The sequence below is a fragment of the Symphalangus syndactylus genome, chromosome 2 (genome assembly GCF_028878055.3).
Source record: "Symphalangus syndactylus isolate Jambi chromosome 2, NHGRI_mSymSyn1-v2.1_pri, whole genome shotgun sequence".
In the NCBI taxonomy this organism is placed as follows: domain Eukaryota; kingdom Metazoa; phylum Chordata; class Mammalia; order Primates; family Hylobatidae; genus Symphalangus; species Symphalangus syndactylus.
Window position 1 is genome coordinate 125184478 of NC_072424.2, and position 22430 is coordinate 125206907.

General features: G+C 39.1%; 1 pseudogene; it reads left to right on the forward strand.

Annotated features, from left to right (window-relative positions):
- Positions 1-5898: 5898 nt before the first annotated feature.
- Positions 5899-18218, forward strand: LOC129462389 (transcriptional coactivator YAP1-like; annotated as a pseudogene).
- Positions 18219-22430: the final 4212 nt, after the last annotated feature.

The window sequence follows — 22430 nt, forward strand, 5'->3', positions numbered from 1 at the left end:
GTCTCACATCCAGCGCACACTGATGCAAGAGGTGGGTTCCCATGGTCTTGGGCAGCTCTGGCCCTGCTGCTTTGCAGGGTACATCCTCCTTTCCAGCTTCTTTCACAGGCTGGCACTGAGTACCTGCAGCTTTTCCAGGTGCACAGTGCAAGTTGTTTGTTGATCTACCATTCTGGGGTCTGGAGGATGGTGGCCCTCTAGCTCCACTAGGCAGTGCCCTAGTGGGAACTCTATGTTGGGGCATTCTGCTGCCCCTGCAGCAGACATTTGCCTGGATACTCAGACACTTCTATACATCCTCTGAAATCTAGGCAGAGGTTCCCAAACATCAATTCTTGACCCTGTGCACCTGCAGGCTCAACACCACATGTAAGCTGTCAAGGCTTGGAGCTTGCATCCACTGAAGCAACAGCCTGAGCAGGGCACCAAGTTCCAAGACTGCACAAAGCAGCAAGGCCCTGGGCTCAACCCAGGAAACCATTATTTCCTCCTAGGCCTCTGGGCCTGTGATGAAGAGGCTGCTGTGAAGACCTCTGACATGCCCTGGAGACATTTTCCCCATTGTCTTGGTGACTAACATTTTGGCTCCTCATTACTGATGCAAATTTCTGCAGCTGGCTTGAATTTCTCTTCAGAAAATGGGTTTTACTTTTACATCATCAGGCTGAAATTTTTCAAACTTTTATGCTCTGCTTCCCTGTTATACATAAGTTCCAATTCCAAGTTATCTCTATGTGAATCCATAAAACTGTACACTTTTAATATCACCTAGGTCACCTCTCAAAGGCTTTGCTGCTTAGAAATTTCTTCTGCCAGATACCCTAAATCATCTCTCTCAAGTTCACAGTTCCACAGATCTCTAGCGCCAGGGCAAAATGCCACCAATCTCTTTGCTAAAGCACAGCAAGAATCATCTTTTCTCCAGTTCCCAAGAAGTTCCTCATCTCCATCTGAGATCACCTCAGCCTGGACTTCATTGTCCATATCACTATCAGCGTTTTGGTCAAAATCATTCAACAAGTCTCTAGGAAGTTCCAAACTCCCACATCTTCCTGTCTTCTTCTGAGCCCTCAATACTGTGTCAACACCTGCCTTTTACCCAGTTCCAAAGTCACTTCCACATTTTGGGTATCCTTATACAGTGCCCCACTACCGTGGTACCAGTTTACTATATTAGTTCTCACACTGAGACTGGATAATTTATAAAGGGAAGAGGTTTAATTGACCCACAGTTTTGCATGCTTGGGGAGGCCTCATGAAGCTTAAAATTGTGGCAGGATGTGAAGGTGAAGCAAGGCACCTTCTTCACTAGGTGGCAGGAAGGAGAATGAATGCAGAGGAAACTACCAAACACTTATGAAACCATCAGATTTCGTGATAACTCACTACCATAAGAACAGCATGGGGGAAACTGCCCCCATGATCCAATTACCTTCACCTGGTCTCTACCGTGACACATGGGGATTATGGGGACTACAATTTAAGATGAGATTTTGGGTGGGGACACTGCCAAACCATATTACCTCTTTTGCTTATAAATTACCCAGTTTCAGGTAGTATCTTTGTAGCAGTGTGAGAATGGACTAATACAACTTCCCAGCCTCTGGTAAGCATCATTCTACTATCTGTCTCCATGAGTTCAATTGTTTTAAAATGTAGCCCCCATAAATTAGTAAAAACATGTGAAATTTGTCTTTCTGTCCTCAGCTTATTTCACTAACGTAATGTTCTCCAGTTCCATCCATTTTGTTACATGTGACACGATCTCATTCTTTTTTATGGCTGAATAGCACTCCATTGTATATATGTATCACATTTACTTTATCCATTCATCTGTTGATGGACATTTAGGTTGCTCCCAAATCTTGGTTATTGTGAATAGTACTGCAATAAATATGGAAGAGCAAATATCTCTTTGATATACTGATTTCCTTTCTTTTAGTTATTTATCTGGCAGTGGAATTGCTGGGTCATATGGTAGCTCATTTTTAGTTTTTTTTTTTTTTTTTTGGAACTTTCATACTGTTCTCCATAATGGCGTCAATAATTTACATTCCCAGCAACAGGGTATGAGGGTTCCCTTTTCTCTATATCCTTGCAGCATTTGTTATGGCCTGTCTTTAGGATAAAAGCCATTTTAACTGGGGTGTGATGATATCTTATTGTAGTTTTTATTTGTATTTATCTGATTATCAGTGATGTTGAGCATATTTTCATATACCTATTAGCTATTTGTATGTCTTCTTTTGAGAAATGTCTGTTCAGATATTTTGCCCATGCTTTAATCAGATTATTAGATATTTTTCCTAGGGAATTGTTTGAGCTCTTTATATATTCTGGTTATTGTCAGATGGGTGGTTTGTAAATATTTTCTCCCATTCTGTCTCTTCACTTTGTTGTTTCCTTTGCTGTGCAGAAGCTTTTTAACTTGATGAGATCCTATGTGTTCATTTTTGCTTTGGCTGCCTGTGTTTTTTGTGGGAAAAAAAGCACAAAAACTAAAACAAAAACAAAAACTAAAGAGTTTCCTCGATGTTTTATTTTAGTAGTTTCATAGTATGTGGACACATATTTAAGTCTTCAATCCATTTTTATTTTTATATACAGCAAGAATTAGGGGTCTAGTTTCACTCTTCCACATATGGATAGCCAGTTTTCCCAGCACCATTTATTGAAGGGACTGTTCTTTCCATATATATATATATATATATATATATATATATATAATATATATAAATATATAAAAAATATATATTTATATAAATATATAAAAAATATATTTATATAAATATATAAAAAATATACATGTATATAAATATATATATATTTCCATATATATATATTCCTGGCACCTTTGTTGAAAATGAGGTTAGTGTAGATGGATCATTTGTTTCTGGGTTCTCTATTCTATTCCATTGTTCTATGTGTCTGCTTTCATGCCAGTACCTTGCTATTTTGGTGACTATATCTCTGTAGTATAATTTGAAGTCAGGTAATATGATTCCTCCAGTTTTGTTCTTTTTGCTTAGGATAGCTTGTCTATTCTGGGTCTTTTGTGCTTCCATATAAATTTTAGGACTATATTTTTCTATTTCTGTGAAGAATATAATAGCTTTTTTGATAGGGGTTGCATTGAATAGAGATTATTTTGGGTAGTACGGACATTTTAACATATTGATTCTTTGAATCCATGAACATGGAATACCTTTCCATTATTGGTATCCTCATCAATTTCTTTCATGAGTGTTTTATAGTTTACATTGTAGAGCTCTTTCACTTCTTTGGTTAATTCCTAGGTATTTACTATTATTTGTTACAATTGTTAATGGGATTACTTTCTTGATTTCTTTTTCAAATTGCCTACTCTTCACATGTACAAATGCTACTAATTTTTGTACATTGATCTTATATTCTGCAACTTTACTGAATTTATCAATTATAATAGTGTTTTGGTGGAGTTTTTAGGTTTTTCCAAATAAGATAATATCATCTGCAACCAAGGATAATTTGACTTCTTCCTTTCCAATTTGGATACTTTTTATTTCTTTCACTTGTCTGATTGCCCTAGCTAGGACTTCCAGTACTATGTTGAATAACAGTGGTGAGAGTGGGCATCCTTGTTTTTTTCCAAATCTTACAGAACCCATTCAGTTTGATACTAGCTGTGGGCCTATCATATACGGCTTTTATTATATTGAGTTATGTTCCTTCTATCTTCAGTTTTTTTTAATCATGAAGGGATGTTGAATTTTATCAAATATTTTTTTCAGCATCAATTAAAATGACCATATGGTTTTTATCCTTCATTATGATGATATGTTTTATCATGTTGATTGATTTACATATTTTGAACTATCCTTGCATACCAGAGGTAAATCTCACTTTGTCATGATGAATAATTTGTCTAACATATTTTTAAATTGGGTTTCCTAGTATTTCGTTGAGAATTTTTACATCAATATTCACCAGAGATATTGGCCTGTAGTTTTGTTTATTTATTTATGTATTTTGGATGTGGCTTTGTCTGGTTATGATATAAGGGTAATACTAGCCTCATAGAATGAGTTTGGAAGTATTGCCTCCTCCTCTATTTTTCAGAATACCTTAAATAGGATTGGTACTAGTACTTCTTTAAATGCTTGGTAAAATTCAGCAGTGAAGCCACTGGGTCCAGGGCTTTTCTTTGATGGAAGTCTTTTTATTATGGCTTTGATCTTGTTGCTTGTTATTGGTATGTTCAGGTTTTCAATTTCTTCATGGTTCAATCTTTGTGGACTGTATGTATCTATGAATTTATGTATGCCTTCTAGATTTTCCAATTTATTATCATACACTTGCTCATAGTAGACTCTAATGACCCTTTGAATTTCTGCATCATCCATTGTGATGTCTCTTTTCTTCATCTCTAGTTTTATTTATTTAGGTCTCCTCTCATTTTTTCTTTGTTAGTCTGGCTAAAGATTTGTCCATTTTTGTTTATCTTTTCAAAAAATTACTTTGTTTTGTTGATCTTTTGTATTTTTTTGTTTCAATTTCATTCATTTCTGATCTGATCTCTATTATTTCTTTGTTTCTACTAACTTTAGGTTTTGTTTGCTCTTGCTTTTCCAGTTCCTTAAGATGTATCATTAGGTTGTTTATTTGAAGTTTTTCTTCTTTTTTGATTTAGGCACTTAAAACTATAAACTACCCTCTTCGTACTGCTTTTGCTGAATCCCATAGGTTTTGATATGTTGTGTTTCCATTATAATTTATTTCATGAAATTTTTCAATTTTATTCTTAATCTCTTTATTGACTCAGTAGTCATTCAGGAGCATATTGTTTAATTTCCATGTGTTTGTATAGTTTCCAAAATTCCTCTTGTTATTAATTTCTAGTTTTATTCCCTTATGGTCAGAGAAGATGCCTGATATTATTTCCATTTTTTCAATGTTTTGAGGCCTGTTTTGTGGCCTAATATATGAACTATCCTTGAGAATGATCCATGTGCTCAGAAGAATGTATATTCTGTAGCCATTGTATGAAATGTTCTGTAAATATCCATTGGATCCATTTGGTCTCTAGTGCAGATTAAGTCCGATGTTTCTTTATTGACAGTCTGTCTGTATGATCTGTCCAATGCTAAAAGTGGGATGTTGAAGTTCCCAGCTATTATTGTATTAAGGTCCATCTCTCTCTTTAGCTCTAATAATATTTTCTTTATTTATGTGGGTGCTCCATTGTTGGGTGGATGTATGTTTACAGTTGTTAAATCTGCTTGCTTAAAAAAAGCCCTTTTTCAACCAAAAAATATATCAATAGAACCAGATTATAATGGGATCCACATGTTAAAACTATCAGACAAGGAATTTAAAATACTATTATTGATATTGTAAAGGCTTTAGGGAAAAAAAAACAGAAGGTATGCATGAACAAATAGGGAATTTCAACTAATTATCAGTAATTATGTGAATAAAAATTAACTAAACACTGCATTCAAAAGGCAGAGATCAGGAAAATGGATTTAAAAAATAAATACAAGCCGGATGCGGTGGTTCATGCCTGTAATCCCAGCAATTTGGGAGGGCGAGGTGGGCAGATCACTTGAGGCCAGGAGTTCAAGACCAGCCTGGGAAACATGGTGAAACCGTGTCTCTACTAAAAAATACAAAAAAATTAGCCAGACATGGTGGCACGTGCCTGTGGTCACGTGCCTGTGGTCACAGCTACTCAGGAGACTGAGGCAGGAGAAGTGCTTGAACCCAGAGGTGGAAGTTGCAGTGAGCTGAGATTGCACCACTCCATTCCAGCCTGGGTGACAGGCAACAGAGGGAGACCCTGTCTCAAAAATAAATAAATAAATAAAAATTGGGTCTCATTGAACTCACCTGCAACTCTTGGGGTTTCTGTGTCTTTCTTCGTAGTCAGAGCCAGGCCTAGACACCAGCAACCATGTCTGAGGGACCTGCAGCTGGTATTGATCTTGGCACCACCTACTTTTGTGTGGGTGTTTTCCAGCTTGGAAAAGTAGGAGTAATTGCCAATGATCAGGAAACTGAACCACTCCAAGCTATGTCGCCTTTACAGACACTGAACGACTGATTGGTGATGCCACAAAGAATAAAGTTGCAGTGAACCCCACAAACACGATTTTTGATGCCAAACGTCTGATTAGACACAGATTTGATGATGCTGTTGTCCAGTCTGATAGAAAGCATTGGCCCTTAGTGGTGGTGAATGATGCTGGCTGGGCATCCGGGTGGAGCCCTCGCTCGCCTGGTCAGGGGGTGTGAGTCGGGGGTGGCAGAAGCTATGGATCCCGGGCAGCAGCCACCGCCTCAACTGGCCCCCCAGGGCCAAGGGCAGCCACCGGCACAGCACCCCCAGGGGCAGGGCCCGCAGTCTGGACCAGGGCAGCCAGCACCCACAGCGACCCAGGCGGCTCCACAGGCACCCCCCACTGGGCATCAGATCCTGCATGTCCGCGGGGACTGGGAGATGAACCTGGAGGCGCTCTTCAATGCCATCATGAACCCCAAGACGGCCAACGTGCACCAGACTGTGCCCATGAGGCTCCGGAAGCTGCCCGACTCCTTCTTCAAGCCACCCCTAGCCCAAGTCCCACTCCCAACAGGCCAGTACTGAGGCAGGCACCGCAGGAGCCCTGACTCCATAGCATGTTCGAGCTCATTCCTCTCCAGCTTCTCTGCAGTTGGAAGCTGTTTCTCCTGGGACACTGACCCCCACTGGAGTAGTCTCTGGCCCAGCAGCTACACCCACAGCTCAGCATTTTCAACAGTCTTCTTCTGAGATACCTGATGATGTACCTCTACCAGCAGCTTGGGAGATGGCAAAGACATGTTCTGGTCAGAGATACTTCTTAAATCACATCGATCAGAAAACAACACAGCATAAATGTCTTCTTTTGAGAAGTGTCTGTTCATATCCTTCGCCCACTTTTTGATGGGGTTGTTTGGTTTTTTTTTTTTTTGTAAATTTGTTTGAGTTCATTGTAGATTCTGGATATTAGCCCTTTGTCAGATGAGTAGGTTGCAAAAATTTTCTCCCATTTTGTAGGTTGCCTGTTCACTCTGATGGTAGTTGCTTTTGCTGTGCAGAAGCTCTTTAATTAGATCCCATTTGTCAATTTTGGCTTTTGTTGCCATTGCTTTTGGTGTTTTAGACATGAAGTCCTTGCCCATGCCTATATCGTGAATGGTATTGCCTAGGTTTTCTTCGAGGGTTTTTATGGTTTTAGGTCTAACATGTTAAGTCTTTAATCCATCTTGAATTAATTTTTGTATAAGGTGTAAGGAAGAGATCCAGTTTCAGCTTTCTACATATGGCTAGCCAGTTTTCCCAGCACCATTTATTAAATAGGGAATCCTTTCCCCATTGCTTGTTTTTGTCAGGTTTGTCAAAGATCAGATGGTTGTAGATACGTGGCATTATTTCCAAGGGCTCTGTTCTGTTCCATTGATCTATGTCTCTGTTTTGGTACCAGTACCATGCTGTTTTGGTTACTGTAGCCTTGTAGTATAGTTTGAAGTCAGGTAGCATGATGCCTCCAGCTTTGTTCTTTTGGCTTAGGATTGACTTGGTGATGAAGACATTTATGCAGCTAAAAAAACACATGAAAAAATGCTCATCATCACTGGCCATCAGAGAAATGCAAATCAAAACCACAGTGAGATACCATCTCACACCAGTTAGAATGGCCATCATTAAAAAGTCAGGAAACAACAGGTGCTAGAGAGGATGTGGAGAAATAGGAATACTTTTACACTGTTGGTGGGACTGTAAACTAGTTCAACCATTGTGGAAGTCGGTGTGGTGATTCCTCAGGGATCTAGAACTAGAAATACCATTTGACCCAGCCATCCCATTACTGGGTATATACTCAAAGGATTATAAATCATGCTGCTATAAAGACACATGCACATGTATGTTTATTGCAGCACTATTCACAACAGCAAAGACTTGGAACCAACCCAAATGTCCAACAATGATAGACTAGATTAAGAAAATGTGGCACATATACACCATGGAATACTATGCAGCCATAAAAAATGATGAGTTCATGTCCTTTGTAGGGATATGGATGAAACTGGAAACCATCATTCTCAGCAAACTATCACAAGGACAAAAAACCAAACACCGCATGTTCTCACTCATAGGTGGGAATTGAACAATGAGAACACATGGACACAGGAAGGGGAACATCACACTCTGGGGACTGTTGTGGGGTTGGGGGAGTGGGGAGAGATAGCATTAGGAGGTATACCTAATACTAAATGACAAGTTAATGGGTGCAGCACACCAACATGGCACATGTATACATATGTAACAAACCTGCACATTGTGCACATGTACCCTAAAACTTAAAGTATAATAATAATAAAGTTAAAAAAAAACAGTAGACTAACAAAAATAGTAGGAAAAAAAAGAGGAAACAAACACAGCAGGACCCCAGGAAGACCATGCTCTCTCAGATGAACATTATAGCCAATCCACCAGTGCAGCAGAATATGATGAACTCGGCCTCAGGTCCTCTTCCTGATGGATGGGAACAAGCCATGACTCAGGATGGAGGAATTTAATGTATAAACCATAAGAACAAGACCGCCTCTTGGCTAGACCCAAGGCTTGACCCTCGTTTTGGCAGGAACCAGAGAATCAGAGTGCTCCAGTGAAAACAGCCACCACCCCTGGTTCCCCAGAGCCCACAAGGAGGCGTCATGGTGGCAGCAACTCCAACCAGCAGCGACAGATGCGACCGCAGCAACTGCAAATGAAGGAGAGGCTGTGGCTGAAACAGCAAGAACTGCTTCGGCAGGAGTTAGCACTGCGTAGCCAGTTACCAACACTGGAGCAGGACGATGGGACTCAAAATCCAGTGTCTTCTCCCGGGATGTCTCAGGAATTGAGAACAAGGACAGTCAATAGCTCAGATCCTTTCCTTAACAGTGGCACCTATCACTCTCGAGATGAGAGTACAGACAGTGGACTAAGCATGGACAGCTAGTGTCCCTCACACCGCAGATGACTTCCTGAACAGCGTGGATGAGATGGATACAGGTGATACTATCAACCAAAGCACCCTGCCTTAACAGCAGGACCATTTCCCAGACTACCTGGAAGCCATTCCTGGGACAAATGTGGGCCTTGGAACAGCGGAAGGAGATGGAATGAATGCAGAAGGAGAGGAGATGATGCCAAGTCTGCAGGAAGCTTTGAGTTCTGACGTCCTTAATGATGTGGTTTTGTCGGAACCCAAGCAAATGACCGTATTAGTGAATCTGTTCATAGTTGTAGTTTGGGACGGTTATTGTAGTTGTTTTGGTAAAATCTTCATTTCCTGGTTTTTACCACCTTATTTAAATCTTGATTATCTATGATTTCTCTTTTATATATATATATATATATATATATATACACACACACACACACACACACACAAATATAACATTTATGAGAGTGTGGTAGCAGAATGTATCTTTTTTTAGGTTTCCCTGCTTTCCAGTTAATTTTTAAAATGGTAGTGCTTTGTATGCATTTAGAATACATGACGAGTAGTTTATATTTCACTGGTAGTTTAAATCTGGTTGGGGCAGTCCGCAGATGTTTGAAGGAGTTTAGTGTTCTAGAAAGAGCTATTACTATGAATAGTGTCTAGGGGAGTGCTCCACGACCTCTGGGCATATGATAGGTATTATCTGATGAATTGGAAAGGAGCAAACCAGAAATGGCTTTATTTTCTCCCTTGGAGTCCCTTGGACTAATTTTTATGTCTTGATTGGAAATCACTGAGTAGGTTCATAATGTCCATGACAGAAATAAGCTTTATAGTGGTTTACCTTCACTTAGCTTTGGAAGTTTACCTTTGCCTTAGTTTTGAAAGTAAATTCTAGTTTTTAGTTCTCATTTGTAATGAACATATTAAAGACTAGATTAAAATATTTCCTTCAAGATTGTTCTTACTTATAAGACTTGCTCCTACTTCTATGGTGAAAATCGACCCTGGATAGAATACTATAAGGTCATGAGTTACCTGGAAAAGTGATCAGATTAATAAATGTATATTGATAGTTGAATTTAGCAAAGAAATACAGATAATCATGATTATATTTTTATTTTTACAGGAAGAGATTATGTAACTAGAGTATGTGTCTACAGGAATGATAATAGTTTCCAAAGAGTTTGTTTTGTTTTGTTTTGTTTTGTTTTGTTTTGTTTTGTTTTGTGATAGAGTCTCGCTCTGTCGTCAGGCTGGAGTGCAGTGGCGCGATCTCGGCTCACTGCAACCTCTGCCTCCTGGGTTCAAGCGCTTCTTGTGTCTCAGCCTCCTGAGTAGCTGGGATTACAGGCACATGCCACCAAACCCAGCTAATTTTTGTATTTTTAGTAGAGATGGGGCTTCACCATGTTAGCCAGGATGGTCTGGATCTCTTAACCTCGTGATCCACACCCCTCGGCCTCCCAAAGTGCTGGAATTACAGGTGTGAGCCACCATGCCCGGCCCCAAAGAATATTTTTTAGAGGACCAAAATGAGCATGAATTAATGCTTCAATATAAGCTATGAAGTAAAAGTTGGTTGTGAATTAAAATGGCACTGGCTAGCACTTCTATGTTTTAACGGTCTTCCAATATTTCTAGAATAAGCCCTTATTTTCAAGGGTTTGTAACAGACATAAAATCTCTTCTCCTGGCAAAAGCTGCTATGAAAAGCCTCAGCTTGGGAAGATAGATTTTTTTTCCCCCAGTTACAAAATCTAAGTATTTTAGCCCTTCATTTTGGAGGAGTGCAAAAGTTGGAAGTAAGAAGTTTTATTTTAAGTACTTTCAGTGCTCAAAAAAATGCAATCACTGTGTTGTATATAATAGTTCATAGGCCGATCACTCATAATAATTGACTCTAAGGCTTTTATTAAGAAAACAGCAGAAAGATTACATCTTGAATTAAGTCTGGGAGGAAGTGGCCACTGTGCAGATGGAGTTTTAGAGTAATAATGAAATTCTATCTAGAATGCAAAATTGGGTATATGAATTATACAGCATGTGGTTGGGATTTTTTTTTAATGTGCAGAAGATCAAAGCTTCTTGGAAGGAGTGCCTATAATTTGCCAGTAGCCACAAATTAAGATTACATCTTATATATCAGCAGAGTAACTTTAGCTTAAGGGGAGGGTGGGAAGGTTTGGGGAGTTGTGAAGATTTAGGGGGACCATGATCGAGAACCTTATAAATTTCTTTCTCTTTAATAAAGACTTGTCTTACATCTTGCTGTCATTAAAGGCAGCTGTTCCTAGAATTTCAGTCACTTAAGTACACCCACAAAACAAGAATATGGAGATCTTCATTTCTCCTCAACTTTAATTTGTCTCTTCAATAAATGGTTTTGGAAAAACTAAATATCCACCTGCAGAATAATGAAATTAAACCATTATCTTACATCATATAAAAAAATAAACACAAAATGGGTTAAACGCTTAAACGTAAACCTGAAACTATAAAACTGACAGAAGAAAACATATGAAAAATGCTTCTTGACGTTTGTCTGGGCAATGACTTTTGGATATGGCACCAAAAGCACAGGCAACAAAAGCAAAAATAGACAAATAAGACTGTATCAAACGAAAAAGCTTCAGCAAAGGAAACAATCAATGAAATGAAAGGCAATCTACATAAAGGAGAAAATATCTGCAAACCATGTATAAGTGGCTAATACCCCAAATTACATACAACTGAGTAGCAAAAAACAAAAACTTGATGTAAAAATTGGCAAAGGACCTGAATAGACATTTCTGAAAAGAAAACATACCAATAGCCAAGTTATATAAAAATATTCAACATTACTAATCAACAGGGAAATGAACATGAAAATCACAATGAAATATCACCTCATACCTGTTAGACTGGTTATTACTAGAAAGACAAAGACAACAAGTGTTGGAGAAGATGTAGAGAAAGGAGAACTCTCATAAACTGTTGATGGGAGTGTAAATTGGTATAGCTGTTATAGAAAACAGTATGGAGGTTCCTCAAAAAATTAAAAATAGAACTACCATATAGTCCAGCAATTCTACTTTCACTTTTGGGTATACATCCAAAGAAAATGAAATCATCATCTCAGAGAGATACCTGCACTACCATGTTCATTGCAGCATAATTCACAATAGCCAAGATATGGTATCAACCTAAGTATCTATCAATAAATGGATGGGTAAAGAAAAGGGAACATATATAGAGAGATACATAGATAAGCCACATATATAGGTGTGTATTTATGTGTATGTATATACACATACATATAATGGAATATTATTCAGCCTTAAAAGGAAATCCTACCATTTGTGACAATATAGATGAACCTGGAGGACATTATACTAAATAAGCCAGGCACAGAATGAAAATACTGTGTGATGTCACTTTTATGTAGAATCTAAAAAGCTGAACTCATAGAAGCAGAGTGTAGGGTGATTGCCAGGAACTGAGGTGGGGAAAATGGGGTGATGTAGGTCAAAGGGTACAAAGCTTTAGTTACACTAAATGAACATGTTCTGGAGATCTGATATGCAGCATGATGGTTATAGTTAATAATACCGTATTATGTACTTGAAATCTGCTAAGAGAATAGACCTTAAGTGTTCTCACTACCCACTCATAACTATGTGACAGGATGGATATGTTAATTAACTTAATTATGATAATCATTTTGCAATGTCTACATGTATATCAAAACATCACATTGTATACCTTAAGTTTATAGAATTTTTATTTGTCAATTATACCTCAATATGACTGAAAAAATATATACTAGAAATAAAACACAGTAACACAGATACAGACTACCTTCAATGGGCTCATTAGGAGACTCAGCACAGCTGAGGAAAACAATCAATGAACTTGAATATAGGTAAATAGAAATTACCCAAACTGAAAAACAAAGAAAAAGAATAAAAATTTATTTCAAAACTGCAGACAAAATAAAGAATTTTTTAGACTAACAAAAACTGAAAGTCATTTTCTATAGAATTGCACTAAATGAAATGTTAAAGTTATGCAGGAGAAATATATTATCTGACATAAACTTGTGCCTACACAAAAATTAAAGAGCACTGAAAGCGTGGTGGCTCATGCCTGTAATCCCAGCACTTTGGGAGGCCAAGGTGGGTGGATCACCTGAGGTCAGGAGTTCAAGACCAGCCTGGCCAACATGGTGAAACCCCATCTCTACTAAAAACACAAAAATTAGCCAGGTCTGGTGGCTTATGCCTGTAGTCCCAGCTACTCAGGAGGCTGAGGCTGGAGAATTACTTAAACCCAGGAGGTGGAAGTTGCAGTGAGCTGAGATCGTGCCATTGCACTCCAGCCTAGGCATCAGAGCGAGACTCCATCTCAAAAAAAAAAAAAAAAAAAAAAAAAAAAAGAGTAAATATAAAATTTGGCTTTTTTACTTATTTTTTAATTGCTCTAAGAGATAATTGTGTGCTCTGGTGCTGGGTAAAATGGAGTATGCCTGTTCCACTTTGTCTTTCCAGCTAAATGCAAATATAAGAGCTGGACAGAAGGCAAGGAATGTTCAACAATGCAGGTGTGTTCAGCATGGAAATTATCAAGTTGGAACAACTATATAAGAACTCTGAGAAGTTAATAAGATCACTCAGGTCATGGAAGAAGCATAGAATTTAAGCTGCTATCAATCTGGCACCATTTCTCCCTGATCTGAATACAAAAATGTAGCATGAAACCTGGAACTGGGCACTTAGATAAAAAAAGAAATCTAGGAGTGGCCCTCTAATACTAGCACACAGAGTAGAAAAAAGAAACTCGTATGCCCAGAGAATGCAGATACCAATTAGCTTTTATTCTGCCATATGATCTCTTATACCACAGCCTCGAAGCAATCCTGTGGGTACAGTGGCAGAAGCCACCACAGAAGATGGTTTGAACCAAATCTCTAAGAGAGGAAATTTTCCCCTCCAATCAGAGAACTCCAGTGGCTATTTTTCGCCTCTGTCTCTGTCCTTTCACCACTTGACCCCAGATGTGGATGCAATTGCAAAAGTTTGTGAGAGTGTAGGTTAAATAAAGCCCCAGCTTTCTGGCTGTAGGACCAAATAGAGGAGCCCTAGAAAATAAAAAAGTACCAGACATGGAGAAGCTCAGCAAAGCAATCCGAGAAATTTGCTTATAAACACCTGGGCTCACCCCTAAGTTGCACATACATGAATCTGATCATAATCAGTATAGAGAAAACTTTAAAAGTGGAGTTAACCTGGGGTCCCAGAGAGAACAATGATTGGTGTACACACAGAATACATGGACATAATCTCAAAGTCTAGCTGACATTGGAATTGCAGGTCATAGAAGGTGGGTTAGAACTTGCAGCCTGAACTCAGACCTGGTCAATCGCCTCCTAAAACAAAAATATCCACATATTCATAATGTTTTTAAAAGGCTCCCAGATCTCATAATATTTAAAATGCCTAAAATACAAACCAAAATTACATGACATCTAAAGATCTGGGAAAATATCAAAAGGAAAATCAACATATACCAATATTAAGGTAACAAAGATTTAGAATTATCTAATAAAGGCTTGAAAGCAGCCAGATGTGGTAGCTTACACCTGTAATCCCAGCACTTTGGGAGGCCAAGGCAGGAGGATCACTTAAGCCCAGGAGTTTGAGGCCTGGGCAACATGACAAGACCCTATCTCTACAAAAAATGTAAAAATTAGCTGAGCATGGTGGTGCACATCTGTGATCCAGCTGCTCAGGAGGCTGAGGTGGGAGGATCACTTGAGCCCAGGAGTTCAAGGCTGCAGTGTCCTGTGATTACACCAGTGTACTACAGCCTGGACGACAGAGCGAGGCCCATCTCTTAAAAAAAAAAAAAAGGACTTGAAAGCAATTATTTATTTATTATTGTTATTAGAGATACTCCAACAAACAATCATGAACACAATTAAAATCAATAGAAAGCTAAAAACAACTCAACAAAAAATATGCTATAAAGAATTACAAAATGGCAATTTAATGACAATAAAATTTAAATTTTAAAAGGACATAAAAAATACGACAGCAGAAAACTCATTGAATAGAATGAATAGAAGAACACAAACAAGAAGAAAACTGGAGTGCAGATATTAATATCAGACAAAACAACTTTCAGAGCAAAGAAAATCAACAGGATCAAGAGAGACATTTCAGAATCATAAAAAGTTCAATGCTGCAAGAAGACATGATAATCCCAAATGGGTATACACCTAACAACAGAGCTTCACAATACAAAAAGAAAAACTAACAAAACTTAAAGGAGCAATAGACAAATCTACAATTATCATTGCATATTTAGACACTCTTAGTTCAGTAACAAATAGAACTACGGGAAAAATCAGCAATAATATAGAAAAACTGAACACCATCATCAAAAACCTGGACATAATTGACACTTACAGAACACTTCACTCCATAACAGCAAAATGCACATTCTTCTCAAGAGCACAAGGAACATTCACCAAGATAGACCCCATCCTTGACTTTAAAATGAACCTTAACAACTTTAAAAGAACTGGACTCACACAGAGTGTGCTCTCAGATCCTAATATAACTAGACTAGATACCAATATCAGCAAGACAACAGAAAATTCCAAACCTTTGGAAATGAAACAGCACACTTCTAAATTATCCATGATCCAAAGAGGAAACTTCTAGGAAAATTAGCAAATATTTTTAACTGAACATAAATGAAAATACAACATACCAAAATTTGTGGGATGTCATTAAGGTAATATCTAAAGGAACACTTCGCCATGTACTTAACATGGTCAGCATTATTCTGATTCTAAAGTGAGACAATGACATTCAAAGAAAAGAAAACTATAGACTAACACCTCTCGTGAACATAGATGCAAAGTTAGGAGAGTAAGAGAAAACAAGCCGGTGTCCCCACAGTTCCCTGAAGGGACAGGACCCCACCAAAGAAGAGGGAATTTCTTTAAGCAATCTGCTGTTGCCACTTATAGAAGCAAAAGAACCGAACCAGATCTCCATGCTTTCCTATACATTATTTCCCTTTATCTCAATCAGAGCAATTTCCAAGGGGACCACAGAAGATTGACACTAAACCCAAAAACTAGAGAAGATGGACGGATATGGAGTAGACTATGTTTAAGAACCGTAGGCATGTTTAGCATGGAAATCACTAACTTGAGGGGCAGTGAGTGAACTGACTATACATTTGATCACCACAGGCCAAAGAGTTCGTCAATTTCTGCACAGCTTTAATGAAGGACAGTTCCAAAGGCTTTGGAATTATGCCATGACAGTTAATACTTAACGCACCACTTACTTGTGTCAAGCCCCATGTCAGCACTTTAAATATACAATTTCACTTAATTGTTCACAATAACTTTACAAGGCTGAGTAATGTTACTATTCCCATTTCCCAGATAAGGAAACTGAGGCTCAGAATATTTAAGTAGGAAAATCTTTTGACTCCAGAGGCTCAACCCTCATAGCCACTAACACTGTTCTCCACTCACCTCATACCACCCAAAAGAACTAAATTATATCTTTCATCTTTTACAATTTTTTTAATGAGGTGAAATTCTGACTGTCCTTACAAATCTTGGTTAACAAAAACAATAGTCCTGCTCTTCTAAAATCGCTTAGAGCTATTGTCTAGGCCAAAGAGGAAAATGGAACTTTGTTTTTGAGGTTCTTCTATGAGAAGTGTGCACATGTCTGTTCGTTGGCAGCAAGCAAAGCCCCAAGTACTTTGCATGAGGATTAAAGTTTCTTTTGAATAAGAATTTTGATCAGTAGAAAAATATTTCAAGCATTCTGATGTCATTGGTGCCACATACACTGGCGTTTTAAAAGAACTTATAGCTTAAAAGCAAAGCAGAAAAAGCAAATTTTTAAAAATGCACAAAAATTGTTCACTGAAACTTGCCTCTAATTATTATTTGGGGACTTTGAGACCTCTGTAAAATCCACTCTTCGTCTCCCCAGTAATTTTTGAAGCACTCAGTGGTAACTCAAAAACAAGTCCCAACCTCCTTAAAGCACTCATCATGTTTTTCTTTCCAACTTAGATCAACTTGGTGGCAAATGCAAGTGTCCAATATATGCCCCTAGGCCTCTTCCTAAGGCTAGAGCTAGGCAGGGACCTCTGAGGTCTCCTGGATGCTGGTGCCACCCTGGGATCTGGGCAGAGTTTGCGGCTGCTTCTCTTGCTGCCTCTGTTTCTCGACATGCTGAGATGGGGGCCAAGTACTGCCTGTGCCCCAAAGCCTCACAGAATATTTGGTACCAGTGGCTCCCTTCCTTTCTATTTGTAGCCCTAAAGTGCAGGTTCAGGCACACATCTTAGGGCTTGGATGAGGTCGTTCTTTGAATTAGATATCTCATTAGCCTTTCTCACCTTCTCCTATTAGCACATATTTGTCTTCCTTCACTGAAACCTTACTGTTTTTCTTTCCTGTTATCTACCTCCCCCGGGGTTTCATAAGCCACCCTTTAACATGAGACCTGGGCTTCATTTGGAAGCTATCACTGCATAAGTGCAAAAGTTCTGATGTTTTCACTGGGCTCTGAAACCCAGAGTGGAGAGTGGGGATCCTAGCTGCCTCTACTGTGTGCAAGTGATAGGCTGTTTGTGTAGGTCAGCTATCTTCTCAGAGGGTCTTCTATTAAAAGCACATGATTAGAGCATGCACCATCCCACCAGGAATTCCCTAAAGGAACACTCTCTTCCCTCCAGGTGGCTACTGCCATTGCACATACTGTTCATCCTCTAGGATGCAGACCCTGTAAGCCATGGCGCTTTTTAGATCTGCTCTACTTCAGGCTTTATGACTGTAGGATGGAAGTAGAGGTTCAACAAGGTTTGCACTCCCCTTTTGAACTCCAAAACTATGACGACAGCCTATCACGGGATTCTGATAGGTAAAATGCAACAGCAGCAACGATCAAGATAATTTCTCATTTTTTAGAAGACAAACTAGAAGCCATGCTGTAATCCTCATATTCAGAGCAATTATGAATATATTTACTTAGGATTATCCAGCATCATAAATCCAATTCATTTCAGCAGCTCCACAGGAGCCCACCTGAAGGCCGCTTGCCTTTCAGTCAACTGACTGCCAAGCCCTGTATCTTCAGGCCTGTTATGAAGTTTTGTTCTCAGCTTGCTCCTAATTCTCCCCACGTACAGAGGTCACTCTGACTTGGAACTCAAGTGTGTATCCTGATCAGACCTCCCTTTCTCGCATGGGTCACTCCAGCCTTAATATTTTGTATGGATGCTGCTTCAATTTCACTTTCCCAAATGAATTGCCATGGTTTGAAATATATGTGTATGTTTAGCTTCCTCTGCACAATTGCCTCTTCAATGCCTCTTCCTTCATGCTTCCCTGGGCCTATTACTCATCCTCCTACCTCTGTTCTGGCAGCCGCCCTCATTGCTGCACTGGCTCCACCTTCACCCCTTTCAAACTCATTTGAGAATATCCCATCACCTTTTTTTCTAGTTATTCCTTCTGTCCGACTTGCTCTTTATTTCCATCCTGTTTTTAACAAATGTATCTTTAGACTTTCGTGTTCAAAACAGAAGAGGCAAGCAAACTCACCTTCATTATGTGCCAGGGGCTTTCCAAAGTTCTCATTTAATATTCTTAACTATTTTATAAGAGAGAAGTGATTGAGTGGATGCGGAGGCTTGAGGTTTATGAAAAGAGGTTTAACATGCCCAGGGTTGCATAGCTGGTAAGGGGTGGAATTTAGATATAATCAGATGTATATGATTCCCAAACTCCTGTTGTCTTTTCATCACACAACACTGCCTTCAAAATATTATTTATATTAACAAAATTGAATTTTAACCAAAAGTAGCCAGAGACATGATATGTTTGAGTTCTATTTGTAGTCCCGTGCAGTATTTCAAACTGCACAAAGGTGGTCCCTTAGCAAACAATTTCTTAAAATCCAGGGTCTTAGGAGTGGAAAGGACCTGAGAGACCATTCCATGTCATAGCTGAGGAACTTAGGATCCCTGGGAGATTGCATAGCTTGCACTACTGAGCTCCAAAAAGTCAGGTGTCCTTAGAAAGTGTATCACAGCTTTTACCATCTCACGCCAGTTAGAATGGCGATCATTAAAAAGTCAGGAAACAACAGATGCTGGCGAGGCTGTGGAGAAATACGAATGTCTTTACACTGTTGGTGGGAGTGTAAATTAGTTTGACCGTTGTGAAAGACATTGTGGCGATTCCTCAAGGATCTAAAACCAGAAATAACATTTGACCCAGCAATGCCGTTACTGGGTATACCCAAAGGATCATGAATCTTTCTATTATAAAGACACATGCACACGTATGTTTATTGCAGCACTATTTACAATAGCAAAGACTTGGAACCAACCCAAATGCTCATCAACGATAGACTGGATAAAGAAAATGTGGCGCATATACACCATGGAATACTATGCAGCCATAAAAATTCATGTCATTTGCAGACATATGGATGAAGCTGGAAACCATCATCCTCAGCAAACTAACACAGGAACAGAAAACTAAACAACACATGTTCTCACTCATAAGTGGGAGCTGAACAATGAGAACACATGGACACAGGGAGAGGAACATCACACCTCGGGGCCTGTTGGGGGTTGCCGGGGTAAGGGGAGGGACAGCATTAGGAGAAATACCTAATGCATGCAGGGCTTAAAACCTAGATGACAGCCAGGCGCAGTGGCTCAAGCCTGTAATCCCAGCACTTTGGGAGGCCGCGGCGAGCGGATCACGAGGTCAGGAGATCGAGACCGTCCTGGCTAACACGGTGAAACCCCGTCTCTACTAAAAATACAAAAAATTAGCTGGGCGTGTTGGCGGGCACCTGTAGTCCCAGCTACTCGGGAGGCTGAGGCAGGAGAATGGCGTGAACCCGGGAGGCGGAGCTTACAGTGAGCCGAGATCGCGCCACTGCACTCCAGCCTGGGGGACAGAGCAAGACTCTGTCTCAAAAAAAAAAAAAAAAAAAAAAAAAACCTAGATGACAGGCCAGGCACAGTGGCTCATGCCTGTAATCCCAGCACTTTGGGAGGCCGAGGTGGGCGGATCACCTGAGGTAGGGAATTCAAGACCAGCTCTTCCTCCAACTATGCCTCAATCACACTGCTCATCTTTCTTTTCCTTGAAAATGCCAAGTTCATTTCTGCTTCTTTCGTTAACTTGTGTGTCTTTCTTTCTCCTGCTAGAAGGTAAGCTATAGAAACAGGGACTTTACTGGTCTTGTTTAGCTTTGTGTCTCCAGTAACTAAAAAGTCCTAGACACATAATAGGTGCTAAATAAATAAGTGTTAAATAAACAAATTAGGTCCACACTCTTTCTGGCTTTGTTTTTTCTCAATAGCTTCAAAGATATTGTTCAAAGCACTATTGTTTTTAAAAAAAGCTATAGAAACTAAAACAAAAGTGTAATTTCCAGATGGATTTGGGTTAAATCAAAAGTAATACAGACAAACATAAATAAATATACTAGAAGAAAATGCTAAATATATGTACAATTATTTAATAGTTGCAATTCTCCTCAGCGACAAAGCAAATTAAAGCTACTAAAGAATAGACAGGAATATTTATCTCTAATACACAGAAAATTTTATTATGCAGAATAAAACACACTTAAATTTTAAAAATTGTATTGGGAAAAATATTCACAGCATGTATGATAAGATTAAAAGTAACATTTCTGGCCGGGCGTGGTTCATGCCTGTAATTCTAGCACTTTGGGAGGCCAAAGCAGGCGGATCACTTGAGGTCAGGAGTTTGAGACCAGCCAGGCCAACACGGTGAAACCACATGTCTATAAAAAATACAAAAAAAATTAGCTGGGTATGGTGGTGGGCACCTGTAATCTCAGCTACTTGGGAGGCTGAGGCAGGAGAATTGCTTAAACTCGGGAGGTGGAGGTTGCAGTGAGCCAAGATCATGCCACACTCCAGCCTGAGTGACAGAGTGAGACTCCATCTCAAAAAAAAAAAAAAGTAACATTTCTAATGTACAAGAAATTTCTACTGTTGGTGTTATGTACATATAAGCTCACCACTGTACTTTATTTCTACTTTGATATATGTTTGAAATGCATGTTAAAAAAGAAAAACAGAATAAGAACAAGAAGGTATTTTACATTGAGATGATGGGCTTAGAAAATTTTATTTTTATTTTTATTTTACTTTAAGTTCTGGGATACATGTGCAGAATGTGCAGGTTTGTTACATAGGTATACGTGTGCCATGGTGATTTACTGTACCTATCAACTCATCTTCTAGGCTTTAAGCCCCTAATCCCCACATGCATTAGGCATTTGTCCTAATGCCCTCCCTCCCCTTGCCCCTCACCCCTGACAGGCCTCAGTGTGCAATGTTCCCTCCCTGTGCCCATGTGGTCTCATTGTTCAACTCCCACTTATGAGTGAGAACATGTGGTGTTTGGTTTTCTGTTCCTGTGTTAGTTTGCTGAGGATGATGGTTTCCAGCTTCATCCATGTCCCTGCAAAGGACATGAACTCATTCTTTTATATGGCTGCATAGTATTCCATGGTTTTATGTGCCACATTTTCTTTATCTAGTTTTTCATTGATGGGCATTTGGATTGGTTCCAAGTCTTTGCTATTGGAAATAGTGCTGCAAGCCATTGCTATTGTAAATAGTGCCACAGTAAACATATGTGTGCATGTGTCTTTATGGTAGAATGACTTATAATCCTTTGGGTATATATCCAGTAATGGGATTGCTGGGTCAAATAGTATTTCTGGACATGGATCCTTGAGGAATCACCACACTGTCTTCCACAATCGTTGAATTAATTTACACTCCCACCAACAGTGCAAAAGTCTTCCTACCTCTCCACATCCTTGCCAGCATCTGTTGTTTCCAGACTTTTTAATGGTCACCATGCTAACTGGCATGAGATGGTATCTCATTGTGGTTTTGATTTGCATTTCTCTAATGACCAGTGATGATGAGATTTTTTTCATAGTGTGTTGGCTAAATAAATGTCTTCTTTTGAGAAGTGTCTGTTCATATCCTTCACCCACTTTTTGATGGGGTTGTTTCTTTTCTTGTAAATTTGTTTAAGTCCCTTGTAGATTCTGGATATTAGCCCTTTGTCAGACAGATAGATTGCAAAAATTTTCTCCTATTCTGTAGGTTGCTGTTCACTCTTATGATAGTTTCTTTTGCTGTGCAGAAGCTCTTTAGTTTATTATATACCATTTGTCAATTTTGGCTTTTGGTGCTACTTCTTTTGGTGTTTTAGTCATGAAGTCTTTGCCCATGCCTATGTCCTGAATGATATTGACTAGATTTTCTTCTAGGGTTTTTATGGTTTTAGGTTTTATGTTTAAGCCTTTAATCCATCCTGAGTTAATTTCTGTATAAGGT